This window comes from Beta vulgaris, chromosome 4, assembly GCF_026745355.1.
Source record: "Beta vulgaris subsp. vulgaris cultivar EL10 chromosome 4, EL10.2, whole genome shotgun sequence".
Classification (NCBI taxonomy): Eukaryota; Viridiplantae; Streptophyta; class Magnoliopsida; order Caryophyllales; family Amaranthaceae; genus Beta; species Beta vulgaris.
Genome location: NC_079205.1, coordinates 43,937,604 through 43,944,348, shown reverse-complemented (window position 1 = coordinate 43,944,348; position 6,745 = coordinate 43,937,604). Strand labels below are relative to the sequence as shown.

At 35.9% G+C, this 6,745-nt stretch overlaps 1 non-coding gene across 1 annotated transcript; it reads left to right on the top strand.

Annotated features, from left to right (window-relative positions):
• The first annotated feature begins 6,672 nt into the window (after positions 1-6,672).
• On the top strand, positions 6,673-6,745 carry TRNAF-GAA (transfer RNA phenylalanine (anticodon GAA)). Its single transcript has one exon. It is a non-coding gene; the product is annotated as a tRNA-Phe (tRNA).

Genomic DNA, 6,745 nt, shown 5'->3' with positions numbered 1-6,745 from the left:
GAGGAGTAATGCACCCTATAATTACCAAAGATCTCTCCCGAGTACCAATGGCTACTCTAAACAAGCAATCAAACCTATTCCCATAGAATCATGCAAGAAAGAGGCATTAAGCATAGCATCACAATTAAATTCCTAGCAATCCTATCTAACTATTCCCATAGGAGACACTCATGCCATTGATTGGATCAACAAAACCATCTAGATTCAATTCCCATTGAAAATAAGATATACGGAGTCAAATCAAAATCACCTATTCCTAGTATGATAATGAGCATAAGAACAATCCAATCAAACAAGAACAATTGATCATATAAACTTGGGATTAATGGAGGAATTCACATATTAAATCATTGCTAGGGTTTTACTTAACCCTAGATTAATAGACTACTCACTCATAATCGAGATAACAAAGCAAATAATAAACAAATTAAAAGACATAATAATAATGAAAGGAAAGAAGAGATTAAGAAAACTTAGTCTTTACTTGAAGGAATCAAAGCGTAGTAATCAATGTTCAACAATGGAGTAAACTCAAAAGCTCTCTAAAAAGTTATAAAATGTATTCTCTAGTAAAAAGGCGTAATTTCTAATTCTAAGAAAATAGGTATTTATATGTCTCATAAATCTGGCGCAACACGCGCTTAAAACGCTCAAAGATCGTCTTGCCCGACCGGTCGGGCGGATTTCGCCCGGTCGGGCGGTCGTCAGGTATTATAATTCTTCGTCGCGCCTGACCGGGCGCCTTTCAGCAGGTCTTCGTTCGCCTCGCCCGACCGCCCGGGCGGATTTCGCCCGGTCGGGCCCGCATGTAATACTCTTTTGGCTGCATTAATCTTCTGAAAATTGGCTAAGTAGCATTCGCCCGACCGCCCGGGCGGATTTCGCCCGGTCGGGCGGTCGTCAGACTGCACAAAATCTCAATCTTTAAAACGCCATAACTTCTTCGTTACTCGTCGGAATTAGGCAAATGACCACTCGTTGGAAAGCTCTTGAAATGTAGAATCTAACACAATTGAAATCACTCTATTTGGATTTGTATAACTTGAGATATAATAAAAAGAGTGGACTGAAGTCATTTTCCTACTTCCTTTATTATTCGCTTTGCTTCAAAACTCTTCCAACTCAATGCTCGTGCTCTCGAAAGTACATCATCTCTTGTAGTGATATAAATGAGTAGGAAATGCACTAAAACGTGCAAATTCCTACAACGATCAATCTGAAAATACAAACACACTACAAGGAGCACATTAGTACTAAAAATGGCTCCGAAGAGCGCATTTAAGACCAATAATGAATGAGGGACGGAGGTAAAATCTCTGTATAAAATAGACATATCACCAACGTTTTTTTACCAAAAGGATATCCAAAAAAGTTACATCTTCGAGACTAAGAATAAAACTTATCCTTCACACGAGGACGATGTGTAACACCCCGACTCTTCCGGAGCCAGGTCTATCGTCACCAATGCGCATCCAGAGCCAACAACTGTCCTCATAACCAACACAAGTTCTTCTGGCGCATTTTGTCCTCACTCATGCGCACACCGATAAACTTCCCAGGAGGTCACCAAGCACGCTTAACTGTGGAGTAACTAAGGAAATGAGCTCTTTAAAATAAAGATGCATCTTGTTGGAATGAGTATCCTGTTAAATCCCTTTAAAGCAATCATGAGTGGTATTACATACACCCCACTTGAGAACAGCAATGCCCTCGTTGCGCCTAATGACTCCACATATTCGGCATACGGTCTGTGGGTCGCCCCAGCCTCAAGAATGATCGTCGGAGACTCCTAATATTCGGTCTGACGATCTCTGGGTCGCTCCTTATGATAATCCAGCCCCAGAATCCTCCCCCACTAGGCGTCTGAGGACTCCTAATATTCGGCCTTAGGGTCGCCCCAACATGCAGTCGTAGGATTGCTCTGATACCATTTGTAATAGCCCGACTCTTTCAGAGCCGATTCTATCGTCACCAATGCACATCCAGGGTCAACAATTGTCCTCAATAACCTACACAAGTTTTTTCGGCGCATTTTGCCCTCACTCATGCGCGCCCCGACAAGCTTCCTAGAGTTGCGCATTGGTGAAGATATACTCGACTCTGTGTGGCTCGGTGTTACACGATGAGGCAACATAACACATGCACCCAAACACACTGATATTATCATACGAAGGAGGAATAGCATAAAGACACTCATAGGGAGTTTTGTCATGCAATACAGGAGTATGGGTGAGATAAATAAGATGAGCAACATCCTTAACACAGTCCCCCCCCCCCCAAAAAAAATATGGTAAACGAGCTTGGAAACGTAAAGTATGTGATAATATTTCGAATTGTTTTGTGAAATTTTTGATAGAATCGAATCGTAGAATCGTGTTATGATTCTACCATACATGTTAATTTTGGTACTTGTGTAAGATTGAAAGATGCTATTAAATTAAGATTCTATATAGGATCGGGATCGAAAGGGTCCTTTCGGATCGTATAATTGTAGGATCGTAAGACCCGGAATGGGATTTAATGACAATGACTGTATCAATACAACTAGTTTGATGCAACATGCCTTTCTAAGCAAAAAACTTTTTCAAACTAAGAAATTCTTGACCATTATCATTATGCAATACTTTAATGTTCAAATTAAATTACGTTTTAACCATAACATAAACATTATGAACAAGTTATGGAACCTCGGATTTATGAGCAATTAAATAAACCCAAGTAGCTTTGGAATGATCATCAACAATAGTAAGAAAGTATCGAGAACCACAATGAGCAAAAACTTTATTAGTACCCAAAATATCACAATGAATCAAGTAAAAAATGGCAATTGCCTTGTTATTACTCAAAGGAAAAGAATTATGTGTTGTTTACCCATAAAACAAATATGACAATCCAAATCACACTTATGACTATGAACACCGGCTACTCCACGTAAATAAGAAAGCACTTTAAGAGATGGTGACCTAAACGATGATGCCATAGCAAACTCACATCATCAACCATAGTCACTTTATTGGCATGAGAGAGCTTAGCTTCCACGAACAGGCTTGAAAACATAGACCTCGCTCGACTGCACTCCCGCTTCAATCAGTATCTTTAAAGTGAGGTCTTAAATAGTACATAGTTTATCAATGAAGAATATAATAAACTTATGCTGAGCCAATAATTGAGAGACAAGTAATAAACTGCAAGTAAGCGCAGGAACATTTTCTCTCCTTTATGTGTCTCAAATGTCACAAATTTGTTTTTAAGTTAACTTTCTGCATTTTTCTTCGAAGTTGGTTTGTTATATGATTGGTTTGTTAGAAATTCATATAAATTGAATGCAATAGCTTTTACTACTTCATGTGTATTAAACAAAATGATTGGTACTATTTCATATAATAAGGATGAAGTGATTGCTACTGTTTCATATAACTGGAATGAAGAGGTTGCTACTTGTTATTTCCCTAGGAACACTACAAGAGGGGGGGTGAATTGTAGGTGTAGAAATAAACGTAACTTTTTGCGGAAATTAAAACTTAAACGAATAAACAAGCTAAAGGAACACAAGGGATTTTTACGAGGAAAACTTCTTGGGCCCAACAAGAAGAAACAACCTCGACCACTAGGGATTTTAAACTCAACACTTTCACTAATTAGGCCAAACAACTCTGTTACAACCTAATTCTAACTCGAGCCCTACCTTGAGTTCCTAAACTCAAGTTCCTGAACCACTGTTCCCTTAACAGCAGTTCCTCTCAACTTCACTCGAAGTTTTCTCACACATACAAGCTTCACTCAAAGCCTTTCTCTTACAGAACTTCACTCAAAGTTCCCTTACCCCAAAAACCAAAATACAATTGATCGAAATAAGCTTAGTGGAATTAGAGTAAGAAGGCAAAGAACAAATGGCTATTATGAGAGAATGAAGGCACTGACACTTAATAAGTTAAACTCACTTAATTACTTAGTCAGACACAATTTGGAACTTATCAAGATTTCTATATTTATAGTGGTAATCATGAAGAACGTGGGAATAATGTTAGAGTACACGTTTTAATCCATTTACCCATGATGTTCCTTCCCCTAAGGAACACGTTTTACATCATGTCCATGATCCCATGAACTATAAATGAACGTGGATAAAATGCAGCCATTACTCCTAAATAATAGGAGTTCCTTCAACATTATCCGAAAATCAGTTTTTATAAACTCTTTTTATCTTTAAATCTGAATTTCTAATCTTTAAGAAAATAATATCTTTGAAATAAAATCTTTCTAACAACCGGATATTTATTTTCTTATTTTCCGAAAAATAAAATCTTTTCCAAAACAGATTTTCTTTCTAAAACTGATTTTATCATTTGAAATTAGAAATAACTAATTTCCTATAATCTAGGCATGACTTACTCCATTATCTTTTAATCGTTACACTAAGTACACGCCTAAGTCTAGTTCCTTATATTAGTTCAGTTCCTTTAACATATTTACTAAGTGCCACTGAGTTTGTTCCTTACAGAGGAACAAACGCTTCATTCTCAAATATTCTGCCACAGTTCCTTACCATTCTTTCTTTGTTCCTTTACATTGGAACTAGAAAATAAAACGCCTAGCTTTTATTCTTGATCCAATGCTTGCTCCAGTATCAACATAGAAACTTCTTTACTTAGCCTTTGAAATCCTCTCTTGACTTCTTCATTGACTTTGTATTCTCCCAGTTCCTTGCATTGATACCTTAGACACCATACACTTAAATAATTCATTAGTTCACTACTTAGTTTGTTCCTTTGTTTCTTTGTCATTATCAAAACTAGGGTTCAACACTACTTTTTCATATAATTGGGATGAAGAGGTTACTACCGTCGAGCAAGAAAGAAACACTTGAGTTGAAACCCAAGCTTTTAAATTACAACAATCTACTTTCAATTTACACATCATCAATACCACAGTGTTTCAGGAAGCTAGATAGGAAAAATATCTGAAATAGAAGTTGCTGCGACAAATAATGCAGAGCTGGGAGTTTGTCATCCACTGACCAATAAACAAGCATGAACAGATATACACAGTACCACATGGCTCTGATGTCCTTGTCCAAGATTAGGCACTGTGATCCCTAACGAACAAAGTTAATAAAGCAAGCAGGTGACTTTATAGCTTAAGCTCTTCCAAGTAGTACATAGAAGTGTTATATGATCTCTTCCAAATTCCAATAGTAGTTATAACTTATAACCAATTAAACTTCTTTTGTGTTATAAACAGTAGGTGACTAAAATTGCCTCATGTTCACGGTTCATATTCTTTGGAATACCTCACTCCTTTTACCTTAATTTCATACAATAATTAGATCTCTTTATGTAGGATTTCGGTAAATAATATACACGAAACACTTTAACCTATTTCGGGCAAGCTGTATTAAACAGATTATGTTATTTTATACAATTTACACGAAGCAGTTGTATTTGTTTCATACAATCATCAGGAAACAGTTCAACCTATTTCGTTCCATTTGCACGAAACAAAGTAATATGTTTTTGAGGATTGCACGAAATAGTGCTAAGTAATTTATGAAAATTGCACGAAATTGATTAGTTACGGAAGAAATAAAAAAAATCGAATTACTTACATTAGATTTTTCGTTTAGTTCAAAATTATCGTCCATTGAGTATCAAATTCAAAATTGTTAATTAGGTCTTTTGCAATTTATGTTTCTCTAACTGTGGGAAGCAGAGAATATTTTTAGAGAGAAGGTTTTTTAGAGAGAATATGATGATGAGGGTTTTTATGATTACGTTTAATAAAGTGGGGTCGCGTTTACTAACCATGACCCCTTAAAACTCATCATTGAGCTCAAAAAGGTGGTTCTTTCTCTTATTAGTATTCGGCTTGACTTGCCTAATTTCAAATTAAAAATAGCGCTCTCTTATATGACCTTAAGTATGACTTTTAACCTAACTTAACATATTAAAATTTTCATATATAGGAGATTCCTCGTAGTATGATTTAAAAAATTGAAGGATAGATTTGTCATTTATCATAGAGTTATACAACCTAGAAAATAAAAATATATGCACTTTTAGATGTTACAAGATGTAATAATAATTATTTATACAACCTATATATAAATATAAAATACAAATGATAACTATATTAACACTGTAAGAGATACGAGCTACACTAGGAATAACGGTATAGTAGGTTTCCAATATATATTTGGAGCCAATAATAACCAAATAAAATCATAACACACGACTAAACGAGTAGTATTATAGTTTAACTATTTATATATAAGATGAGCTCTTAAAGAATATAAGGGTGACATGTTACAGATATACTCAAATTTATCAATCATTGATTAGTTGAACCTTATTGAAACTTATTGGAACGATTGGATCTGATTGGAACGTATTGTCCTGATTGGATCTGATTAAAATTGGACTAAACTGAATTTATTGGACCTAAAACGTAATTTATTAAGGTGAAGAGAACGCGCTAAAACAAATAGAAGAATAATAGTACCAAATTTTTGGTTTCTTTTCCTTTTTTTGTTGGCATAGCCGCATAGATCCCTGTTACGAATTAGAATTAGTTAGTTTATATTTTGAAGTTTAACCCAGGCATGGTGCCATGCGACTCAATCAAATCGCTTCATAACTAGCAAAGTATTCAGCTGGATGAAAAAGTTAATAATCTGCGGGGATAGCTCAGTTGGGAGAGCGTCAGACTGAAGATCTGAAGGTCGCGTGTTCGATCCACGCTCACCGCA